Here is a 26353-nt window from a genome sequence, read left to right on the forward strand (position 1 = left end):
TATTACAATATTTTCCTATTGAACTAGTCCTTTTATCATTATGTCATGTCTCTCTTTGTCTTTTTAAATTGCTGTTGCTTTGAAGTTTGTTTTGTTTGATATAAGAAGACCTACTCCTGTGCGCTTTTGGTGTCCATTTGCTTGGAATATCTTTTTTCAACCTCTTTACCTTAAGTTTATGTGAGTCCATATGTATCAGATGAGTCTCTTGAAGACAACAGATACTTGGTTGGTGCATTACTATCCATTCTGCCATTCTGTATCTTTTAAGTAGAGCCGTTAGGCCATTTATATTCAATATTAGTATTGAGATTTGAGGTGCTATTCTATATATCATTCTATTTGTTGCCTGAATATTTTGGTATTTTTTATTGTGTTTTTGTTTTATATGTCCTGTGAGATTTATGATTTCAGGAAGTTCTATTTTGGTGTATTTTGAGGATGTGTTTCAAGATTCAGAGCTCCTTTTAGCATTTCTTATAGTGCTGGCTTGGTAGTGGTGAAATCTCTGAGCATTTGCTTGTCTGAAAAAGAGTATTTTTCCTTCATTTATGAAGCTTAATTTTGCTGGAAAAAATATTGGCTGGTAATTATTGTGTCTAAGGATGCTAAACATCGCATCACAGGCTCTTCTAGCTTGTTGGTATTTGGTAAGAAATCTGCTGTTAATCTGATAGGTTTTCCTTTATAAGTTACCAGATGCTTTTTCATCACAGCTCTTAAGATTCTTTCCTTCATTTTGCCTTTAGGTAACCTGGTGACTATGTGCCTAGGTTGATGATCTTTTTGTAAGGTGTTCTTTGAGCTTCTTGTATTTGGATGTCTAGATCTCTAGTGAGGCCGGTACAGTTTTCCTCAATTATTCTCCCAAATGTGCTTTCTCAACTTTTAGATTTTTCTTCTTCCTTGAGAACACCAATGATTCTTAGGTTTGGTCGTTTAACATAATCTCAAACTTCTTGGAGGCTTTGTTCTAAGTCTTTTTCCTTGTCTTTGTCAGATTAGGTTAATTTGAAAACCTGTCTTTAAGCTCTAAATTGTTTCTTCTGCTTGTTCGAATCTGTTGGTGAGAATTTGTAGTGTATTTTGAAATTCTCTAAGTGTATCCTTCATTTCCAGAAGTTGTGATTGATTTTTATTTATGCTATCTATTTCACTAGATATTTTTCCATTCGTATCCTGTGTCATTTATTTTATTTTTTTAAGTTGAACTTTTTTTTCTGTGCCTCCTTGATTGGCTTAATAGTCAGCCTTCTGAATTCTTTTTCTGTGATTCAGATACTGGCTTAGTTTGGATCCATTGCTAGTGAGCTACTGTGAGCTTTTGGGGGTGTTAAGAAGCTTTCTTATGTCATATACCAGAATTGTTTTTCTGGTTTTGTCTCATTAGGGTAGACTATGTCTCACGGAAAATCTGAGACCCAAGGACTGTTGTTCAGGTTCTTTTGTCCCATGGGGAGCTCCCTTGATGTGGTGCTTTCCCCTTTCCCCTAGGGATGTGGCTTCCTGAGAGCCAAATTGCAGTGATTGTTATTTCTTTTCTGGATCTAGTCACCCAGTGGAGCTACTAGACTCCAGGCTGGCACTGGGGAGTGTCTGGAAAGAGTCCTGTGATGTGACCTGTCTTCAGTCCTCTCGGCCATGGATACCAGCACCAGCTCTGGGAGAGGTAGCAGGGAAGTGAAGTGAACTCTATGAGGGTCCTTTGTTGTATTTTTGTTAAGTGTGCTTGTTTTGTGTTGGTTGGCCTCCAGCCAGGCGGTGGCATTTTCAAGAGTACATAAGCTGTGGTAGTACAGGGAGGATCAGACGGTAGGTGGGGCTATAGACCTCCTGAAATTATGTTCTTTTTCTTCAGCTACCAGGGTAAAGACCACCAGTTGGGGGCAGGGTTAGATGTGTCTGAGCTCAGGCTCACCTTGAGTGGGGCTTGCTGGAGCTGCTGCGTGGTATGAGGTTTTGTTCCCAGGCCAACGGAATTATGTTTCCAGGGAGATTATGGCTGCCACTTCTGTATCACACAGGTCACCAGGGAAGTGGTGGAAAGCCAGCAGTCACAGGTCTCACCCAGTTCTCAAGCAGTTCACAGCCTGAAAGGCTGGTCTCCCTTCCACCATGCCCCCACAATATCACCAAGTTTATTTTCAGGCAGCAGTTGAGCAGGGCTGAGAATGTGCCCCAGGCTACAAACTTCTGAGCCAAGAAAGCAAGCTGACTCACAGTTCCTTGGCTGTCCCACAAAGGCTGTGGCAATACACCTACTTCAAAGGGTCTGTGGATTTTCTCAGCTTTCCTGGTATGTCCCTGCAGAATTTTTTGGAGCAAAAGTTCACAGTGTGGGTCTCCAAACACAGTTCTGTTAGTCCAAGTGGGAAGCACAGTTTGTCTTACCTCCTATTTGCCATTTTCCCTTACTATCACCTCCATAGAAATTTTATTCAAAATTCAGTTCTGCTGTGATTTTTGTTATTTTTTTTTTTTCTTCTGCTAGCTTTGGGGTTTGTTCTTGTTTTTTTAATTCTCCTAGTTAATTTAATTCCCCATTAATTTGCGATCATTCTAAATTTTTGAGATAGGCATTTAGTGCTGTAAACTTTTCTCATAAGACTGCTTTTGCTGCCTCTTTTAGATTTTGGTATGCTATGTTTCTGTTTTCTTTTAGGTCAAAGATTTTTTTATTTCTACCTTCATTTTGTTGTCTACCCCAGTCATTCAGATCAAGTTGTTTAATCTTCATGTATTTGTGTAATTATGGAATATATTATTGGTATTAATTCCTATTTATTCCATTATGGTCCAAGAATATGTTTAGTTATCGGTACACCAAAATCTCAGAAATCACTACTAAAGAACATATCCATGTAACCAAAAATCACTTGTACCCCAAAATCTATTGAAATGAAAAAAGAGAAGAAGTCAGAGAAAAATAAAAGATGTTTATCATGTCTTCATTTTCTGGATTGCTTTGGAAGTTTGTGTTGATTTTCAACGTTGAATTGAATCCTGTGGAGCTTCCTTACAATCCGTGCTTTGAATACTTTATCTGTCGTTTCTGAGTTTCCATTTTTGTTAGAGACCATTGCTGGAGAGCTAGTGTAATCCTTTTGTGGTGCCACTACATTCAAATTTTTATGAGCAGAATTCTTGTGTTCTTATGTCATAGGGCTTCACTCACTTTTATCAACCAGATACTGTCACAAGGACTGTTTGTTCATGCTTTTCTCCCTGGAATCTGAAATATCCTTCAAAATTTTGGTGGATTACTGTTTTCCTTCTGAATTAAAGCCCACAGAGTTGATCTTTATGCACCATCTTCCTATTTCCAAGTGGCTGAGGCATACTAAAAGTCTCTTATCTGCCATCTTGGAACAAAACAATAACAATATGTTTTTTTCTTTATCAAATTCAGAAAATAGAATGACGCAGCTAAAGAAAAAGATCTAAAATGACCTTGTCCCACTGTTGCTACAATGTGCACTTACATGTGAGTAAATGTGAGGGTTTTTTTTTTTTTTTGAGATTATGTCTGATTCATTTTTATAGTGCCAGTGCCTAAGATAGCATCCAACACATACTGATTTTAAAAAATCAGTATGTGATAAACCACTGAAAGACCACTGAATTGAGAACCAGGACATCAAGGTCAAAATTAGGAAGGCAGAAGCTTAATGTACTGGAAGATCACTGTTCTTGAAATGAAGAAAAACACACTCTAATTGAAGGTGTACTCTAAGTTTCCTTTGTCTCATTATTTTCAATTCTATTTATTTATCAGTTCCTTTCATCTGAGCAAAGATAATCTAAGATATGTCACAAGATAATCTAATAATTGTTTCTTTTTGATCATGAAAATACATGTAATTACTATTGAAAAAGTATTCTTTTTAAGTATAGCCACTGCTAATGGTTTGGCTCTGTGTCCTTACCCATATATCACTTTGAATTGCAATAATCCCCATGTGTCAAGGGTGGGACAAGGTGGAGGTAATTGAATCATGGGGGTGGTTGCCCCCACGCTGTTCTCCTGACAGTGAGTTCTCATGAAATTGTGTAGTTTTATAAGCATCTCGCATTTTCCCTGCTGACACTCATTCTCTCTCCTGCCGCCCCATGAAGAAGTGTCTTCTGCCATGATTGTAAGTTTCCTGAGGCCTCCCCAGCCATGTGGAACTATGAGTCAAATAACCTCTTTTCTTCACAGGTTACCCAGTCTTAGGTATTTCTTCTCAGCAGTGTGAGAATAGACTAATTCAGCCACATAACCCCAGTGTATTAGCCACAGGAGAGACAAGTGGATGAACCACAAGTAGGAGATAACTTTTACCACCTAAAACCTGTATCAATATTGAGTCACCTGTGTGTCCTTCCTCTCACCTTTGAGGTAGGATGGGTGGAGGAAAATCATTAGGCCTACCACTTAAATTAAGAGATGTGGTCAACAAAGACTTTAAATGCTCAGAGAATGGAATAGATGCGTTGTCAAAGCTATTTCAATGGTCAATAAGATTTTATGTTGCTGATCACTCCAAAATTTTTCTCTTGTTTTATTGTCCTCCAGTGGTATAATATTCTTTGATTTTCTTTAAACATATGAAACATGAGCAGCCTCCTTCCAGGTGTTTTACTCTGCCTGTAAAGCCTGCTCTTGAATATTCATACAGCAGACTCCCTCATCTCACTCAAGACTTTTACTTCATGAATTTTACTTGGCCGTTACATTCAGAAATTAGCCAAGGAACTAGTTTGAAGGTTTGATTCTAAATATCTCTAATTCAGTATTTATTGTTGTTAGTCATAATGAATGGAATTAGGACAGAATACATTTTAAACAATAGTGGACCCTCAAGCTAATGCTATTCATATTATCAAAAAAAAGCCTCAGGAGAATTTAAAGGATCTAAAGAAAAATTTCCCTTCCCTTCCCTTCCCTTCACTTCCCTTCCCTTCCCTTCTCTTCCCTTCGTTTCACTCCCCTCCCCTCCCCTACCTTCCCTTCCCCTCCCCTCCCTCCCCTGTCTTCCCATCCCCTCCCCTGCCTTCCCATCCCCTCCCCTCCCCTCTCCTGCCTTCCCTTCCCTTCCCCTCCCCTCCCCTGCCTTCTCTTCCCCTCCCCTCCCCTCCCCTGCCTTCCCTTCCCCTCCCCTCCCCTGCCTTCCCTTCCCCTCCCCTCCCCTCCCCTCCCCTTCCCTGCCTTCCCCTCCCCTCTGCTCCCCTCCCCTTTCTTTCTCTTCCCTTTTTTTCTTTCCTTTTCTTTCTCTGTGTCGCATTGTATGAAAGTAAAAAATGAAACATATTAGGCCGTTTACATTAGGCTGTGTGTTATGGCCCAAAATATTTGTCATTCTCTCAGGCCAGTTGCATTTCCATACTGAGGGTAAAACCATACCCAAAAATGATAGAAATTTTGCTAGAGAAATTTAGAAAAATATGTCTGCTTAACAAATGATGCAGTGGTTTGTCTGTAAATAGTAATGTAATTAATACCAAGAAATGAACTAAGAAAAAGCTTCTGAACATGTGGAGGTAATAACAAACATGCCATACAATTTATTTACACTAATAATAAAATGAAAGCAGTTGCTCAGGTAAATATCTCAGAAGAGTAACCAAAACCCATTAACTTCCAACCCAAGTATGCTCCTTCATTGAGGATGGATCACACCTATCTAGTTCAGGAAAAGAAGAAAAAATATCAGGCTGGTTGTCTAGCATTAGCCACAGAAGACTTGTGTTGAAAAAGAAAATATAAGACTATAGCAAAACTTGCATGAAATCATTCAAAGAAAAATAATAATCTGTCTTCTGACATGAGTAGCTAGCATAAATCCTAAGACTAAGCCTGATTTTAACGTAGAGTGAGAACAAAAGGCAACTTTATGTCTTGTAAGTTTTGGCATTTTTTTTTCTCATTTTCAAGCACAGAAATTGTCTATTTTAAATATATATATATATATATATATATATATATATATATATATATAATATGAATTGTATTCTGCTCCCTCTAAAGAATATGAATTTATTCATAGAAGCATTGATGACATCTCTTTGACAGGGTTAGATGTTTCAGCTTCTAGCATAAAAGAAAAAACCTGGGAGAGAAACAGTGACCGTTACCTACCCCAGCCCACTAATTGTGTTTTTCAGAGGCACTCTTTAACTTTGATATTACCTGGGACAATCGTGTCTTTGAATAATGACTCTGTCTCTTTCATTTTTATGGTCTAAAATCCCATTCTGTGTGTGCACTTAAAACATCTATGCCCTTTGTTTTCAATGAACAGTGAAGAATTCATCTGGGTTCACCACAATGCCTAACAATTCATTTGGTTTGCCTTTCAAAGACGAGGTGATATATACACTTTTTACTGACAACAGTATTAGAGGATCCAACCTAACGAATGAATTTTCAGTGGTAGATAAGGATTATTATGATCCAAAGCCCATCTATTGGGCTGCAGCCCTCATGTACAGCTGTCAGGAAATTTTCCAAACCATAGCATACTTATCTTGTGAAAAAACAGAAAACCCTTCTGAAATATTTATCTTTATAATACATTCTAGAATACATTATGTTCCAGTTATTTTACCTTTCTCTCATATAATTTAGGGATCTTTAGCAAGAATAATAAGAAGAGATGCACAGAGAACAAAGAGAAAAGCTGAGGTAAATGGAAACAAATGGTAGAATTTGTAGATCATTGCTTTTGCCAGGTAATTTGAAAGAAATAAGGGAAGCTGAGCAAAACAAACTCAGACGATGAATATGTTCTTGTACCCTGAAGAAGAGGAGATTGAGAACTGTTGAAGAGAGACTGAGTGGGGTCATTCATCCATTCATCTATTTGTCCTCCCAGAAATGCTTATTATAATTCTATTATGAGTCAGGCACCTATTAAACACTAAAGATGAGTAGATAAATCTGAGTGCTATAATCCCTAACCTCATGGAGTTTAGACTAGTTAAAATATATGGGCATCACATAAATAATTAAACAAATAGTAATATAAATGCAATTATAACTGAGTGATTCAGTCCCAAGCATTTCCAGCATGTGCTGATGCACTCTGAGATAGAGTTATCTTTGATGGGGCTGGTATAACAGTCCATGTTGTAGAGACTAATTGGGATAGCTACCTTATGCTCACATGTGATTTCCCTCTGGTGCAATTTTGCTGATAGATTAGTTAGGCATTTCAACACTGAATATTCACATTTATTCATTTCTTTCTGAACTGAATTCATTCATTTCTTTCCGAACTACAGAGTGAAAAATTTTAGAGCTACCACAAAAGAAGAAGATTGAAAACCCTCTACATTATACTGAAGATTAATAACTAATTGTATTTTTAATTCATAGTCTTCATTAGGGCTAGTACCAGTCTGGTAATTTTGTGACTTTCTTTAAAACCTAGCATTAAAATCTTTTCCCACAGATTTATATTGATTTAATAAACTGATGCTCCAATATTTAAATGTATTCAATTTGATTTCAATTATTCTAAGAGTCAAAAATTTATCACCAAATTAAATTATATTATGTATGAGAAACAGCAAGATTAGATAAATTTGTAAAGCATAAAATGATAACTATTCTAATTTAAAAGTGGTCTTCTACTAGTGACAAAACTAAAACAAAAGGGAGCATTTCTAGATTGTATTGGAATCCCACTTGGAGGGAAACATTCATTTTTAAATGGAACTGTGTTTATTATGAAGGTGAGTCCTGTTTATGAAGACTTTTACTTGGAAATTCTCATATGTAAGTGGTAGGATTTCTGGAGTGTTCAGCTAGCATAACATTTTTAATAATGCTCAAAACTGTGTAAAGGAGCCTATAACTGCTAGAGTGAGTTAGCTGAGCCAAAGCTGAACAGCTCTGTATTTCATTGCCAAACAGTTGCAGAAAGGTGACATGCATTGAATTTATAAGTGACTCTTTGCAATGATAGTGCTACTTGGCTGGCTATCTATTAGAAAATTATGTTTCAAAATAAGTTTATTTTGAACAAATCATGACACGAAATAATAACAAACATCATACATTTGAACAAAATGGAAATCCAAAATTTAACTGAAATAAATTAAATAATACATAATTTGAAAATGAAAAGATTGTCTAATATTAGAAATCACTTTTTAAGTCTCAACTTTATGTGTAAAAAGGGGACAAAATCTGTCCTGTTTGGAGCCTTATGTTTTCAACTACTGTATACCTCCCTTTACTCCAGACATAATAATGACCATTACTGAGCACTTACTGTGTGCCAGGTCATTTCTATTTTTCATATACTGATACGTTAAATACTTATAGAAATCCTAGGGAGTGCATACTATTATTGTCTCCATTTTGAAGATGAGAGGACTGCATTATAGAGAGGTGAATAACTGGGGCAAGGTTGTACAACTGCCAAGAAGCCACTGAATGCTTATGTACCTGTGCTTTCCGGCTCTAGGAGCTGTATTTTTAACTACCCTTCTAGTCTGAATATCTTCTCATTGCCATACTTTTACCAATGGATTTATCCCTGAATCTGTCTCTAGGTACTGCATAGACACATTTCAAGTTTCAATTCAGATGTAATATCTCCCACGAATTTTCTTACATTTTTCCCACTCTTAACTGGGTAAGAAACCACACATATGTGCCACTGCAGAACTCAGCGTTAATAGCACTCATCACAGTAGATTTTTAATTACCCTTTTCACCTCTTTGTCTTTCCTACTAGCTTGAGATACTTAAGGGAAGACTTCTTATATTCCCAGTAAATGTTTACTGAATGTATAAATATTAAAGAATTATAAGTGAAAATTTTGTGAAACTACTTTTAAAACTGTAAACATAGATTATTATTTAATTTCTTGATAAGTGTATTCTATGGCAAAATAGCATCTCACAGAGGGTTAGGTTTTCAATATAAATAAAATGGTGAAATAAAAACGAAAAATGGAAAAAATATTCAAAAAGGCAGACACTGATTTATGTTTACTGCAGGATATTTTTAAAATTGAAAATGGCGTTCATGAAACAAAGGGCAGAAAAAAATTGAGTTTTGCTTGCACTAAAGTATAATACTCTTGATTTTTACAATTGAAAGCATTGACAGTGACTTATCTTCACTTGACAAGGAATAATTGAAGAAATCTTAAAGAATCATGACTTAACTCTCTTTGATGGTATTAAAATCAAAATTGTTATGAATGGCACTCAGTATAAGAACACATGACATAATACTAAAAATACAGGAAATAGGTCTCAAATGAATACATTTTTATGGCAAAGAATATTATGTCATACATGGGATAAGTGTCTGATTAAAAAATAAAGAGTGGGCCGGACGCGGTGGCTCAGGCCTGTAAACCCAGCACTTTGGGAGGCAGAGGCAGGCAGATCACGAAGTCAGGAGATGGAGACCATCCTGGCTAACACAATGAAACCCCGTCTCTACTAAAAATACAAAAAATTAGCTTGGTGCGGTAGCGCGTGCCTATAATCCTAGCTATTCGGGAAACTGAGGCAGGAGAATCGCTTGAACTTGGGAGGCTGCGGAGGTTCCAGTGAGCCGAAATTGCACCACTGCATTCCAGCCTAGGCAACAGAGCGAGATTACATCTCAAAAAAGAAAAAAAAAAAAAAAAAAAGAAAAAAGTGATAGTACAGGACAAATCAATTATATTTGTATTTCTGAAGGTGATGAATGGTTAATTCCTTGCTTGGATCTATGTATTAGAGAGGAATACCTGTGTTCCTAGAAGTGCACAGGAGCATGCAAAGAGAATTGACAAGGGCTCATTCCAAAGACAAATGGATTAATTAGTTGTGATTGCCTCTAAATTACTATTAAGAATCAAGAGGCCATGAAGAAAAGCATAGCATACTAAAAACTGTTTTTTTTTTTTTCCTCAAATAAGACAGCCTAAATATGGATCCACCTTCTTACTGACAGAATACCCTAACACTGGTTGTTGAACAGCACCCTAATTTTTATCATGCAGGTAGTTGCAACCTCCTAATACAATTATCATGGAAATTGAAGGAAACCAGGTATGTCAAGTTGCACATCAAACATACATAATAGACAGCTTCAGTAAACTTATTACAGCTATTATTAATTGCATAACAATGAGGATGATCTCAAGTCTTAGAAAGTCAAAATGTCAATTATTTCATTTTCTAAGTAGGCAAATGTATTTACCGTATATATAGATATATAAAAAATGATTGATTATAAGGAATTGGTTCACATGATTGTGGAGGTTGGCAAGTCCCAAACTTTGCAGTGTTAGCTAGCTGGAGACCAAGCAGAGCTGGTAGTTTAGCTCCAGTTTGCATCCAAAGACTTGAGAATTAGGAGAGCTGTTGGTGCTGTTTCAGTTGAAAGATCTTGGAGGCACAAGACCCAGGAAGAGTCATTGTTTCAGCGTTTGATGGTAGGAAAATGCCCATGTCCCAGCCAAACACCATCAGGCAGGATAATTTTCTTGTTCAGGGTAGAGTCAACCTTATGTTCTATTCAGACCTTCAACTGATCAGATGAGGCCCATCCGCATTAGAGAGGGTTATGTAGTTTGGATATGTGTCCTTGCCCAAATCTCATGTTAAAATGCACTCCCCAATGTTGGAGGTGGGAGATATTTGGGTCATGAGGATGGATTCCTCATGGATTGGTGCTGTCCTAATGATAGTTAGTGAGTTCTCATAAGATCAGGTTATTGTAAAACGTGGTACCTCCTCTTTCTCTTGCTCCTGCTCTTGCCATGTGAGATGGCTGTGTGCCCGTAATATTTTGCTGTGATTGTAAGCCTCCTTAGGCCCTCAGCAGAAGCCAAGCAGATGACAATGCCATGCTTCCTGTACAGCCTGCAGAACCATGTGCCAATTAAATCTCTTTTCTTTACAAATTACAAATCACCTAATCTTAGATATGTCTTCATAGCAATGCAAAAACAACCTAACACAGAGGTCAATCTGCTTTGCTCACTCCACAGATTTCAATATTAATCTCATCCAAAACACTCTAATGAAAACACCTAGAGTAATGTTTCACCAGTTATCTGGGTACAGTGTGACCCAGTCAACTTGACACACATAATTAACCATCATAGCAAATATAATGATTTTCCTTAGGACCATGTGTAATATCTTAGGTTTTTACTCACAGGAACAATGAGACTATCTTAAAGCAATTACTCTGAAGCTAGGCATTTATGACATACACAAAAGGCTATCTTTGTCTTTGTCTTTTTTTCCATGTTTATCTTTTCCTGATAATAAGGTTATCATAAAACATTTCTAGTAAGAAAACTAGAAAGGGAAAAGTTTCTACTGCCATTATTTTAAACAATATTTTACATGCAGATTCTGGGAGGATTAATCATCACAAATATCAAATCATCTAAAAATAGCATTTCCCTTTTTAAAAGGCATTATACTTTACAATTTATTGTGTCAAACTGTATGCTCAACTCTCTTGCAATATTATCTCAGATAACCTTCAGTGTCCCTCCTAACCATTATCATGGTTAGAAAATAAGGCTACCAAGATTCAAACTCTAATTTATAAAAGTAAAAGTATTTTTTGCCCTTATCAAAATACCTAAACCCTTTCTTAACTGTAATCAAATATCATTTCAGTTTTCAGTGATTACAAATTGCATATATTACAAAATAAGATTGACTTTACAGCATGTTCTAATCAATTCTTTCTACTTGGCTATATTAATGCAATCATTATCATTGTTACCTAAGAGAAGGTTATAATTTGTCTCAGCAGGTGATTAAGTATACAGTTGTTTTAGCCTTCATTCTCATCGCTAATTTTTTAAATCAACAAATACCAAAACAATAGAATATTAACTATTCTCTGTGAATCATAAAATCTTGTTTCCTAACAAATTTATTTAATTCAGATTAGACATTTACAAATTTACAGATTTGAGATGGACTGGGGAGAACAGAATAACTCTATTTTCAACAATGTTCACTCTCAATTTTAACAGTGATTAAAAACTTTATAACAATAGCACTTACCCTAAGGAGCACCAGCACCTAATACCTGGGTACCCATGGTGAAAATCATCCTGCTAACTAAGAGAAGTATATTGGATAAATAGTCTACATCATTGAATGTTATGGCTTAACTAAAAGGCAGTGTATTTATGAGTGACATTGAGATAACTGAGAAGCATAAAGTGAAACGTTTGTTATTCATTCCTGTCAATGTATCAATATAGATATCAAAAGAAGATAATTTTTCTTAATTCCATAGAGAATAATCTAGGTTCAGAGATTTAATGCTTTGACCAAAGAAATGTGTAACTGAGAAAAGTCTTCAAGTGTTCAAATGCCCATCAAGAAAAGAAAAAAAAAACAATAACACTAATTGCCAGGTTTAGCTGTCGGAGATACAGAAGTGAACATGAAACATTTCTTTATTTCACAGAGCTTAGATTTTGATGAGAAAGGTAAGAAATAAAAAAGAGAAGACATACATAACTGTCATACTTCAGACTGGTAGATACTATAAAGTAAATAAATCAGCAATATAGGAGAGAGTATGATGAGGATAGTGCTTGTAATTTAAGTAGTTAAGTCGTATGTTTCACAAGTAACATTTAAACATTAACTAAATTAGGTTAAAGAACATGTCATGCAAAGGACTGGGAAAGGTCATTTAGACTAAGCTCTTGTATTGGAAATGAGCTGGAGATACTCAAGAAATTGCAAGAAGAAAAGTGTGGCTGGACCAGAATGTGCAAGACAAAGAGAGACAGGATACGAAGTCGGAGAAAGAGGCTGTCATCTGATTATACCTGGTCTTGGCGGAATTTCAGACAGAGTGAGCTGAAGTATGACATAATATGATTTCAGTTGTTAAAGCATTGCTGTTAATATAGTCTGAAGAATAGATTCACACTTAGAATAGGGGAAAAAAACACAATTTTTACTTTTTTTGTTTTTCTTTGGTTGAGCTAACTGGTTTTATTTTTAAAATTTTATTTTACATACTTCGTAGGTTTTAAGTAATTTTATACATGCATGTTTAATCAATTGTAATGAATTTGTGTACATAAATTTAAAATATCTGTTTAAACTTGTTTAGGAATATAAGAAATATTACTTTCACTGGCATTTTAGATGGTAGGAAGCCATAGATACACGGCAGTAACACACATTCAGAAAAAAAAAAAAAAAAAAAAAAAAACACTCACTAGATCTTCTGGTTTCTAGATAGTCTTTTTAGTCTGACAGGATTTTATTTTCTATTTTGCAGTCAATACCAATCACTCAGGTAAGTAGAATGACTGCCTCTTCTGTAACTTGGGTTAGCAGAATGTATGAGAAATATCACATGACCACGACTATCTTTTGTAGTGGAAGGATTTAGCTCTAGAACAGTGTGTCTTCTAAACTCAAATAGCTCATCTTATAAGAACAAGTAGCAACATTTCTTAAATGAATAGTGGCAATGACTACTCCCACATCCACGTCTTGACTTGTGCATATGTATTAGTAGCCACAGGAGAGACTATGCCATATATTGTCTGCATATTTAAGTCATATGCCCTATTATATTGAATAGTTTGGTCTTCTTAGACAATTCCTTCCATTTCTGGTCTGAGCCATGCAAGATATAGCCCTCCTTAAGGATTTGGTGATAATGAGAGATGAAGAGAAATACATCTCTGTTAATAAAATATGTGGGTTTTGGAAGCAATATTTTCAGCCATGTATTTCTCAAAGCCCCATTTTATTTCTCAGTAGCCAACTCTTTCCTCACCTTTGCTGTATTTTAGTAAGATAACTATAAATTGTGAGCACTTAATTGGTTCTGCAATCCTCATACCTTTATATTCAGGCCTTTGGACTACCAAGATATATCTTCTCTGTACCTGAAGAAAATAGAAGACTTTTAAAAACCTGTTATACAGACTTTTTAATTTTCCTCTTGTGTCTTGAGTTGGATAGTAAATATTTTATTTATCTTCTGTGTTGTGTGTGTTTTCTATTTTTTAAATAGAAGCCACACCCAATGCTACTTTTCTCTTTAATATCAATTTCCTCATTTCCAAGATTCTTGACCTCTACTCACACCACTTTTTATCCATGCCGAAGAAAAATGTGTGTAATCATAGTTCCACCACAAACTCTGGTTTATCAGGGACTCAGTTCATCTAGTAGGAAAGATACACATGAACTCATCAATAGTATGATCAACCCAATCACAGGTTTCTATTTTTAAAATTTATTCTTTAGATTACCTCCCAGAGCCAATTACCATGTGAATTAGGATCCTTCCATCAAAAAAAAAAAAAAAAAAAAAATTGTACATGCAAGAAAATGATAAAAGAGAACTTAATCAGGAGACTTTATAAAGTGACAAATAGGGCTACAAAATCTAAAAGACATGTTAAATCACTGAAGCCAACAGGAATGGGAAGCAGCTACCTTCACAAGGTCTGAAGGGAAAGAAAAAAAAAACAAAAAAGCATGAATTGTTGAGAACTATTAGCAGAACCTATTGTGGAAGCTCTAGCTAAAGACAAGGACCAGCAGGTAGCAGCTTTGCCCATCAGTAAAGAAATTCATCCCCTGCCAACCCACTTCCCAGAATGGACAGAAACAGGGACATAAATACCTCCATCTCTTCTTTCCCATGTTCCAACATTCTTCTATGGCCTCCCATTGGATAAAGCCTAAACAAAAGACAGAGTGCAATGAATCCCATATAACATGTGTCAAAAAATTATACTCCTGGGGTGGAAGAAGATAGAGAATAGTGGAGAAAACAATCCAAAACTTCCTCAACAAAACACTCCCAAACTGAATCCAACAGCACATATAAAAGCTAATCCACCATGATCAAGTAGGCTTTATACCTATGATGCAAGATTGGGCTTAATATACACAAATCAATAAATGTAATTTATCATATATGCAGAAGTACAAACAAAGACCATATGATTGTCTGAATAGATGCAGAAAAGACTTTCGGTAAAATTCAACATCATTTTATGTTGAAAACCCTCAACAAACTAGGTATTGAAGGAACATATCTCCAAATAATAAGAAACATCAATGACAAACCCACAGCCAAGTATGATACCAAACAGGATAAAGCAGAAAGAATTACCCTTAAGAACAGAAAGAAGACAAGGATGCTCACTCTTACCAGTCGTATTCAACATAGTACTGGAAGTCTTAACCAGAGCAATCAGGAAAGATAAATAAAAGACAAGCTAACAGGAAGAGAGGAAGTCAAACTATCTCTCATGGCATGCAATATGATTCTATACCTAGAAAATCCCATAGTCTCTCCTCAATGTCTCCTGGAATTGATTTTTTAAAACTTCAGTAAAGTTTCAGGATACAAATTCAATGTACAAAAGCCAGTAGCGCCAATAACATCCAAGCTGAGAGCCAAATTAAGAATGTGATTCCATTTGTAATAGCCACAAAAAGAAATAAAGTACTTAAGAATACAGCTAACAAGGAAGAGAAAAAGCTCTACAATAAAAGTTAGAAAGCACTCTTGAAAAAAATCAAAGACAACAAGAACAAATGCAAAAACATGTCGTGTTCATGCATATGAAGAATCAATGTTAAAATGGCCATACTGCTCAAAACAATTTACAGATTCCCTGTTATCCTATCAAATAACCAATGGAATTTTTCACAAAATTAGAAAAAGCTATTCTAAAATGTACATAGAACCAAAAAGGAGCTTAAGTAGCTAAAGCAAATCCTATGAAAAAAAAAAAAAATGCCAGAGGCATCACACTACATGACTTCTAACTATAAGGCTTCAGTAACCAAAACAACATCGTGCTGCTAAAAAAGCAGACACATAGACCAATGATACAAAACAGAGAGCTCGGAAATAATTCCACATGCCTGCAATTATCTAATCTTCAAAAAAGTCATTAATAAAATGCAATGGGAAAAGCGTTCTCTATTCAATATATGGTGCTGGGATAACTGGCTAGCCATATGCAGAAGGTTGCAACTGGACACCTTCATTTTACCATACACAAAAATCAACTCAAGATGGATTAAAGGCTGAAATATAATACATAAAACTATAAAAATCCAGAAGAAAACCTAGAAATACCATTCCGGACATAGGCCTTGGCAAAGATTTCACGGCAAAACTTCCAAAAGCAATTACAACAAAACCAAAAATGGACAAGTGTGATCTAATTAAACTAAAAAGATTCTGCACTGAAAAAGAAACTGTCAACAGAGTAAACAGACAACTTGCAGAATGGGATAAAATGTTTGCAAACTATGCCTCTGACAAAGATTTAATATTCGGAATATATAAGGAACATAGACAAATCAACAAGAAAAAAACAAACAACCCTATTTAAAAATAGTCAAAGGACATAAACAGATACTTCTCAAAAGGATATATCCAAGTGGCCAAACAAGAATATGAAAAAATGCTCAACGTCAGTAATCATAAGAGAAATACACATCAAAACCACCATGAGATACCATTTCACATCAGTCAGAATGGCTATTATTAAAAAGTCAGAAAAAAGATGTTGGTCAGTTTGTGGGAAAAAAGGAATACTTATACACTGCTGGTGGGGATTCAGATTCGTGAAGCTACTATGGGAAAAGAAGTTAGGAGATTTCTGAAAGAGCTAAAAACAGAACTGCCGTTCAACCCAGCAATCTCATTACTAGGTATATAGTTGAAAGAATAGAAGACATTCCACTAAAAACAAACAAACGAACAAACAACCCATGTGCACTTTAAGTTCATCGCAGCACTATTTACAATAGCAAAGACATGGCATCAAACTAGATACCCATCAATGTTGGACCCAATAAAGAAAATATGGTACATGTACACCCTGGAGTGTATGAAGCCATAAAAAACTGAAATAATGTCTTTTGTGGCATCGTGGATGCAGCTGGAGGCCATTAACCTAACCAAATTAACATGGGAACAGAAAACCAAATACCAAGCTTCTTCTTACTAGTAAGTGGGGCTAAACACTGAGGACACATGGACAACAAGGCCTACTTGAGTGGGGAAGGTGAGAGAAGAGTGAGAGTCAAAAAACTATCTCCTGGGTACTGCGTGCACTACCTGTGGGAGAAAAGTATTTGCACCCCAAACCGCAAAGACATGCAATTTTCTCATGCAGGAAACCCACACACGTTCACTATGAAACTAAAATAAAAGTTGAAAAAAAAGACAATGATTCAAAAAATCGTACAGCCTACATTCAGCATAGTCATCTTTCCTTCCTGCACATACAATTGTCCACCTGGCAATACTGACAAGAATGTGGCATCCTATGGATTTCTGTTCTGAAGTTTCAGATATATAGACCCAAACCTACTAAGCCTATTTGTTCTCAAACTCTAAAACTTAAAGATGAGTTATTTCAACATGGATACTGCTCTGCTGATCTAAAGTTTCACATGCACTCTGTACGAACAGCTTTGCTAGGTGATAAGCAAGCTGTAGACTCATTTAAATGGGAAATTATTTTGTTCTATCTCTTGAAAAGCAAATAGTGCCACTTGGGCACTAAAATTACATTAACTCACTGAATGCCATGGCTGTATTAACTACTTCCCAGGCAGCAAATTGGAAATATACCATCAGAGAGAAAGCTATTTCTCTCAGTCTCTTATGATGCCAACTTTTTACTTTGCTATCAGGGGATATAAAGGCATTATGATGGGGAAAAATTGGGAAAAATGTGGGGACTAAGACACCTTGTCAGACACATTTTTTATTTGTTGTAGATCTTGATAACCTTGTAGGAATTTTTTGAAGGAAAATTTAATGTTATTCTCAAAATATTATTTATTATAATTTTGAATTATAGAATGCATAAGATCTACCCTTTAACAAATTTTTAAGTGTATAATAAAGTATTGTGTAGCATATTTCATGATGGAAGCTCTATACTCATTAAATAGCTGCCCCTAGCAGCTGTAATCCCAGCGCTTTGGAAGGCCAAGGCGGGCGGATCACGAGGTCAGGAGATCGAGACCATCCTGGCTAACACAGTGAAACACCATCTCTACTAAAAATACAAAAAATTAGCCGGGTGAGGTGGCAGGTGCCTGTAGTACCAGCTACTCGGGAGGCTGAGGCAGGAGAATGGCATGAACCTGGGAGGCGGAGCTTGCAGTGAGCTGAGACAGAGCCACTGCACTCCAACCTGGGCAAAAGAACAAGACTCTGCCTCAAAAAAAGTAAAATAAAATAAAAAATAAAATAAAATAAAATGAAGATTCTGATAGAGTAGACCTGCAATGGAACCTAAGACATACATTTCTAACTAGATTCCAGGTGATGGGTTTGCTGCAGTCTCTCAAAACACACATTGAGTAGTATGCTTTTATAGTACAGTCATGCACAGCATAGTGACATTTTGTTAAATTAAGGGCCACATCTACAATGGTGATCCCATAGGATTGTAATGGAGCTGCCTTATACAGATACACTATTTCATATTTTTATACTGTATTTGACTCTACTATTTCTGTGTTTAGACTCAGAAATACTTACCAATGTGTATTGCAACTGCCTACAGTATTTAGTACAATAACATTTTGTATAAGTTTATAACCTAGGAGCAGTAGCCTATACAATAGAGCCTAGGTATACAGTAGGCTATATCATCTAGGTTTGTGTAAGTACACTGTAGGATGTTTACACAATGATGAAATTGCCTAAGGACACATTTCTCAGAGCATGTTCCTATTGTTAAGGAAAACATTAATTTATGCATGACTACACTGTGATAATCTAGAAATAAGTGATTCAATTGTTAAGTCGATTTGTAAAATTTTTGTTTAAAGTTCACCAAAAAGACTTAATTCTTACAGATTTCTCAGAGCCTTTAATGTTTATTAAGCTAAGACACATAGAGACGTCTCAGAGCATGGAGTAAAGGAGGGAAGCTTTTTGCAGTGTGTGTAAGTTTACCTTTACAGCTTCACTATATGTATACATATATGTATGTTTGCATATATATGTGTGTGTGTATATGTGTGCATGTGTGTGTGTGTGTGTGTAGAGAGAGAGAGAGAAGAAAAAGATTTATTATAAAATATGATATATGCAGTTAAGGAAACTAATAAGTCCCAAAATCTGCAAGGTGAGATAATAAGGAGAGCCAGTGATATAGTTCCAATTTGAAGGCTGGAAACTCCAGAAGAACCAATATTTCTGTGTGACTCCAAAGGCAGAAAAAAACATATGTCCTGGTTTGCAGGCCATGAGTAAGAAGAAATTCCTCTTACTTCCTTTTCTTTTATTCTAGGCCTTTGACTACTTGCATAAGGCTCACCTATTTTAGGGAGGGCCATCTGCTTTACCCAGTCTACCAGCTTAAATGTTAACCTTATACAAGAACCCCCTCACAGAAACACCCAGAATAATATTTAACCAAATATCAGTGCTGCCCAGGACATAGTCAAATTGACACATAAAATTAACCATTCAAGTTTTCATACCAATTAGTTGTGCAACTGTGGGCAACCATTGCATACATTTGAGCATAATTTTCTATGTTGTGTAACAACAGAGATGGAATAAATGATAATTACAATTTCCCCTCTTAAGCTATGCTTTTCAACGTTATCAAAATAAGATCATGAGCAATTTGAAGGAAGCTGAGTACAAATCAAGTGATCCATAAGATTATTTTGTCATATATTCCCACAGCTCTATTGTTGAAATTTACAGGGTAAAACTTTATTGAAATTGTATATACTGATTTTACATGTTTCATCTTTTCACTCTTATAGGATAAAATAAATCAGAGTTTCATGGCACAGATTTTATTTTTCATCTTACATAGGAGGAAGCTGAAGACCTAGTTGTGTAACGAATCTCTCCAAACTATAAAAGATGTAGTGAGACTACACTTTCAATGTATAACATCCTGACCTAGTACAGGCAGGTTGCCATTTCTGTTAAGTTTTCAAAAAATTGAATTATCTCTCAATGATTCTCTTTGATCTATTACTTAGAAAAAAAAATTTGCCTTTCTTTGTCAGTCCTACTTTTATCTTTTATTTTCTTTACTGTTTTGTGCAAACCTACAGATATTTTTGTTTTCTTTATTCTGTTTTATTCCTTTTCAAAGTAATTTTGTTGTTCTAGATGATAGGAACACCAAGCAAAACGTAATTATAAATGTTTCAAATAACATCCTGGAAACTTTTGGCATTAGTAATTCACTCTTCATCTATTTTTCCCCAATACTACATAAATTTTTATAAATATGTCAATAATTGTGAAGGATAGCACTTCTTATTAGTTGTAGTAAAATATTTTTAAAAGCTCTAGTGCAACAGTGTGTTAGTGTCAAGTAGGACTATTTTCTAGCCCAAATGGAGACGACCCTACCTGTGAGACAAGACAATTTATTCATAATACTAAGAGGCAGCAATAAGAATATAACACCTAGTCTGATCCACATCACAACTTGCAAAGTCTTCATAAAAATTAAGTGCAAATTATCAACATGCTGAAATTAACAGCACTGATAGATGTAACAAATTTTACAAACATTGAAAACTCACTAATTGAAATAAAAATGGAAAGTTTTCACCTTTGCAAAATAAGCCTATGGGTATTTTTTCTTCATTTCAGTTTGATGAGTTTCCAACCCTCTAATGTTGGCCTAAGTTGACCATTGCTTGCATGGTTATTTATAAGATAATTAGGTTCAGCTTTGAACATGTAAAACAATAAATGCCTACTGAAGCACAGATCAAAATTTGCTTCTGCTGGTTAGCTGCTTTTGAGCTTAGAGTTTTCAACATGAATTTATTTTTTTAACATATATTTTTGTAACTTTCTCAGTTCAAGTGCTTATAAGTTTTGCAAATTTAAACTTTTTACAAAGGAATAATATGGGAATGACTGTGAAAGGATATGAGGTTGATTTGAAATGCTGTACTTTAGAATTTTGCTCTCATTTTGCCATCTGAGAACATGTCCCATATCAAAGTCAACAGTACTCAAGATCAATCCATTTTTTGATACACTTATCTCACTTCCTGTCGTAATTTATTATCCTCATAGTCTATCCTTCCTGTTAAGAAATTTCTTCAAATTACAAAAAAAATGCAGTGCAGAATACACTTTTGACTTATACTATTCTGAGGTAGTCCAAACAGTCTTAACCAGTTAAAGGAAAGTGTAAAAGACTTTATCAAGGGTAAAATTCATTTGTTCATTTATTTAATGAATACTTATTGAGAACTTTCTTTATGCCAGGCCTTCGAAGAAACAGATAAATATGTGAATTCTCATGATGTTTCTTGAACAATACTTTTCAAACTTTACTGTGCACATTAATAAACTAGGGATCTTGTTAAAATGAAGATATTGATTCTATAGATATGGGTGGTTTTGTGATTCTGATTTTCTTACTGGATGTCAGAAGTTAACAATGTAAAATTCTAGAGAAACAAGACAACAAATACACATAAACGAATTATATATAAACTATAGTTATACAATAGAGATATGTATTTGGAGAACAATCAATCAGGAAATTATGATGATGGGTTTCGAATAGAGATGATGAAGTTTTAAACAGAGTAACTCAAGGTTGGCTTCAATCATATCGTGACATTTGTGTAAAATCTGAAGTGAGAGTTTGGGGCAATGCAAATCAATACTTTGGAGAAGAGAACTCCAGTGGAGAAAATTGTAAAGTGCTTAATTGAGACCTGTCTGCTGTGTTTGAGGGACAGCAACAAATCCTGTGCCACTCAAGTTGAACAAATGTGGGGAAGAATAATAGCAGGGCTCTGAGGTTAATTGGAGCCAGATTTTGTGGACTCTCAAGACTTTGATTTTTATTTTGAATGAGATGGAAAAATATGGATGGGTTTTGCATGTACGATTGACACAACTTTGATTCATAATTTAAGTAGCTCGGCCGGGCGCGGTGGCTCACGGCTGTAATCCCAGCACTTTGGGTGGCGGAGGCGGGCAGGTCATGAGGTCAGGAAATCGAGACCATCCTGGCTAACATGGTGAAACCCCGCCTCTACTAAAAATCCAAAAAAAAAAAAAAAAAAAAAAAAATAGCCGGGTGTGGTGGTGGGCGCCTGTAGTCCCAGCTACTCGGGAGGCTGAGGCAGGAGAACGGCGTGAACCCGGGAGGCGGAGCTTGCAGTGAGCCGAGATCACACCACTGCACTCCAGCCTGGGAGACAGGGCGAGACTCCGTCTCAAAAAAAATAAAAAAAATAAAATAAATACCATAACTTATTCCTCCTCAATGTAACTTTATACTTGTTGACCAAGATCCCCTCTTTCCCTATCTACCCCAACTCCCATCCTATATTAACCACCATTCTACTCTCTACTTCTGTGAGTTTGATAGTTTTATATTCCACATATAGAATCAGATGGTATTTGTATCTTTGTGCCTAGCTTATTTCACTTAATATAATGTCCTCTAGGTATATCTATGTTGTTGCAAATGACAGCATTTAAGGCTGAATATTAATAGTATTCAACTATGTATATATTCTGTATAATTTTAATCCACTTATCCACTGATTGATGCTTGGGTTGTTGTTTCCATAAGGTTTTGAGACACTTTGAAGTTCAACCACCTGATGTTGACAGAAATTAGATTATATCTCCCTGACTCTCAGGTCAATACATGCCTCATTACACCATACTGTTTCTTCTTAGTTCTAGAATTATAATTATTACTGAGTTTGTCTACGATAAAAAATCTAGTAATTCAAAACATTTTATACATATCATATTACTAGAGAACCAGAAAACGTTTGGAATTTAATGATTCTATGATAATTCTAAACAATTTGGCCTTTATACATCTAGAAACCTGAGCTTCTCTCTCCTAAATTCTCTCTGCAGCATGGCCTCTGGTTCAATACCTATATACTTAAAAACTTAAAAACAGCCTATTTAAATATTAAAAATAAATATATTATTTGAATATATTTCCTTTATTATTATTAATAATGATTATTATTTTAGCAATAATACAAAGAAAAATGAACTCCTTAAAAATTGCTTACACTATGGGCCCCATATATTTCCTTGTGTCTGGAGCTTTTGTTCAAATCAACTCTAGTATATAACCCAGAATAATCCATGACAATTATCATAACACAGATTCAAGAAAATGACCAAATTATTTTCTTGGATGAATTCTTTCTATCAAAACTCATGTTGACAAAAGAGGTTCCTAACATATGTGGCCATAGACACCTTGTGAAATTGCATTTTCATAGCAAAGTCTTTCTAGGTCATACAACTTCTGATAAATGATTGCTTTGCTTTCTCCTATCATAAGTCACTGAGGTACTTATGGCACTAAGTAACTGATAACATTTGAACACAAATTTCTTACGGTTTTTGATACTGCTGTGTCTATAGCATATAAAATGTAATATTCATGATTTAGATGAGATTATGACTAAAGAAATTTCACATTATTTTCTTGACATTTTATGTTTCATATTCCTGTAAAACTTAGAATTATGCCAGTAATGATTACTGTTTATGTAAGCAATAGGAAGTGGTCTGTTTATAGAAAATTTGGTACCTTGCAATTTGAAAGGGGCCTAATAACTGAGTGATAAGAACAGAATGAGGCCGGGCGCGGTGGCTCAAGCCTGTAATCCCAGCACTTTGGGAGGCCGAGACGGGCGGATCACGAGGTCAGGAGATAGAGACCATCCTGGCTAATACGGTGAAACTCCGTCTCTACTAAAAAATACAACAAACTAGCTGGGCGAGGTGGTGGGCGCCTGTAGTCCCAGCTACTCGGGAGGCTGAGGCAGGAGAATGGTGTAAACCCGGGAGGTGGAGTTTGCAGTGAGCTGAGATCCGGCCACTGCACTCCAGCCTGGGCGACAGAGCAAGACTCCGTCTCAAAAAAAAAAAAAAAAAAAAAAAAAAAAAAAAAAGAACAGAATGAGTTGATTCCAAAGTTGGGTCCATGAAATCCTGGGAGAGTTTCAATTAGTTTGTTTTGCTTCTGTGATAAATGAATAAACAAATGTACATGTCTTCTGATATTTTTATGGCATATGAAAATATATGCATGTACTACCTCTAGTATTTTATGAATTTATTGTTAATATATTTCTAGAAAAAAAGTAGATGATTGGGCAATTTTCAACTTCAATGTATGCAATAAATCCTAAAGGCAGAAGTTGAGCCCTGGACTGGATATCTTCTATTATCTTTTCAGATAAACCTTCTACCCTTTTCTGCTCTGCTTGGTGCCTGGTGTGGATGACACTAATCACTCGGAGGCTTCTGGTTCTATTTGCTTTGACCATGGAGAGAAATAACAATAGCTAGAACTAAGTGAAAATAACAAGGCCAGTTTATTTATTCCCACAGCTTTCTCCCCTGTTGGATCTCCTCAGGAAGCTGTATTTCTGTGCTCAAAGACTACAGTCCTTCTACTCACAGATCTAAATGTCCATGCAGATAACTGCTTCCTCCTTTACCCATAGGAGCTGTAATGGTATCTACCTCGTGTTGATATTAGCCCTGATGTAGTGAATAGCCCTTGTGGTTTTCCTTTCTCCTTCATACACCTTTGGGAAAAAAAAAAAAAAATATATATATATATATATATATATATATATATATATAGATAGATAGATAGATACCAACTCTCTGTGAATTGCCTAATTTGAGTGTGTAATTTGTTTTCTGCCATGACTGTGATTGATACAACCCATTACAGGTTTATTTCTTTAAACCCAAACAGAATTCACTGGTTTGTCTTCTTCGAGACACTACTGTGCTACTCCCTATATTATCCTTTCTTGATATATCTCAATGATATCTATAGATACCATTCTCAGTACTATATATACAATTGAGAGAGATAGAGAGATGTTTGTCTCTCTTGATTCAGAGCAAGTGCTCAATAGATGTTAATCAGATTGGTATAAATGTAAGATCTGATAATTACTTCCATTTTCATCCGTGTTGCTCCAAATGACGAAATTTCATTCTTTTTTATGGCTTAATAATATTCCTTTGTGCATATATACCACATTTTCTTTATTCATTCATCTCTTAATGGGCATTTACTTTTATTCCACGTTTCCGCTGTTGTGAATAGTAATGCGATATGCATGTGAATGCAGATGTCTTTTCAATATTGGAGTGTTGTTTTCTTGACATATCTGGAGTTGTCAGTGTATAGGGAGTGCTCGCTGTGGTGTCCTGTACTGCTTACTCATGGCCGGCAGTAGAGAAAGTAGGGTACTTATCGGGAAGCTGAGTGTGGTCAGAAATATTGGGATTTGAGATTCTCTCACACTCTGCAAACTGAAAAAACCCAAGGCCTGTCAATGGCTTACTGCTAATTCTGAAAATGTTTCTTCAACACCCTAAGTCAGTATGTCACTATGGTCTTAATAAAAAACTGTGGCATCTCAAACATAAAGGCATCTTCCTGAGTGTATGTGTTGTGGGGGGTGGGGGTTGGGGGCACAATTATGCAAGCAATACCTTGGCGGGGATTTTATTGTTCTTTGCTTTTTACGTGACTTTCTGTAAATACTGCAAGTTAAGAAAGTGCATAGTTTGATACTAGCGTCATCTATTTTAACAAAATAAATTCTTTTTTAGTACCATATTTTGACAGGCTTTATTTATATCATATGCTCATGGAGAATACAGTATGTTATAAAAACAGATCAAAGAGATTTTTTAACTCTTTTGAGCCTCATAATTCCATAAATATTTCAAATTTTTTAATAATTACTTGACTAGTTCCAGTGAAAGTCAATACACTGATTGTAATTCACTGGCATTACAGAGCCATAGACTGGTTACAAATGCCCAGATTACCTCTTACACAATGAGGTGCATCATTCGCCAGTGAGCCCTTTTCTCTCAGTTTACACTCAGGACTAGATATTTTAGTACTAGCTTCTAAAACAGTTAATACTTCATTTTTATATTTAGATAATTCAAACTGAAAATGATGGACAGGCTTTCTACAAAATCTTTACCCTAGGGCCATGACCTAGGCATAAGTAGTGCTTTGGCATAACAAAACAAAACAACAACAGAAAAACACCTTAACATACAAACACATTTTTAGTAAAATACTGTAGTATCTGAAACAGAGACCATTTTCTCAAAGTGTGTTTCTTATTGTGATATATATGGTTTAAAATATTATTTTTTTCTAACCACAGAGACAGCAGTAGTGGTCATATTTAAAATGATGTTTATTGGCCATGTTTTCAATATAGAAATACTCAATTATTAGTTCAATCAATTCTGAAGATGCTTATTGAAGATTATTTTACTAAGTAGGATGGGACTTCCAGACT

The sequence above is a fragment of the Rhinopithecus roxellana genome, chromosome 15, assembly GCF_007565055.1.
Source record: "Rhinopithecus roxellana isolate Shanxi Qingling chromosome 15, ASM756505v1, whole genome shotgun sequence".
Classification (NCBI taxonomy): Eukaryota; Metazoa; Chordata; class Mammalia; order Primates; family Cercopithecidae; genus Rhinopithecus; species Rhinopithecus roxellana.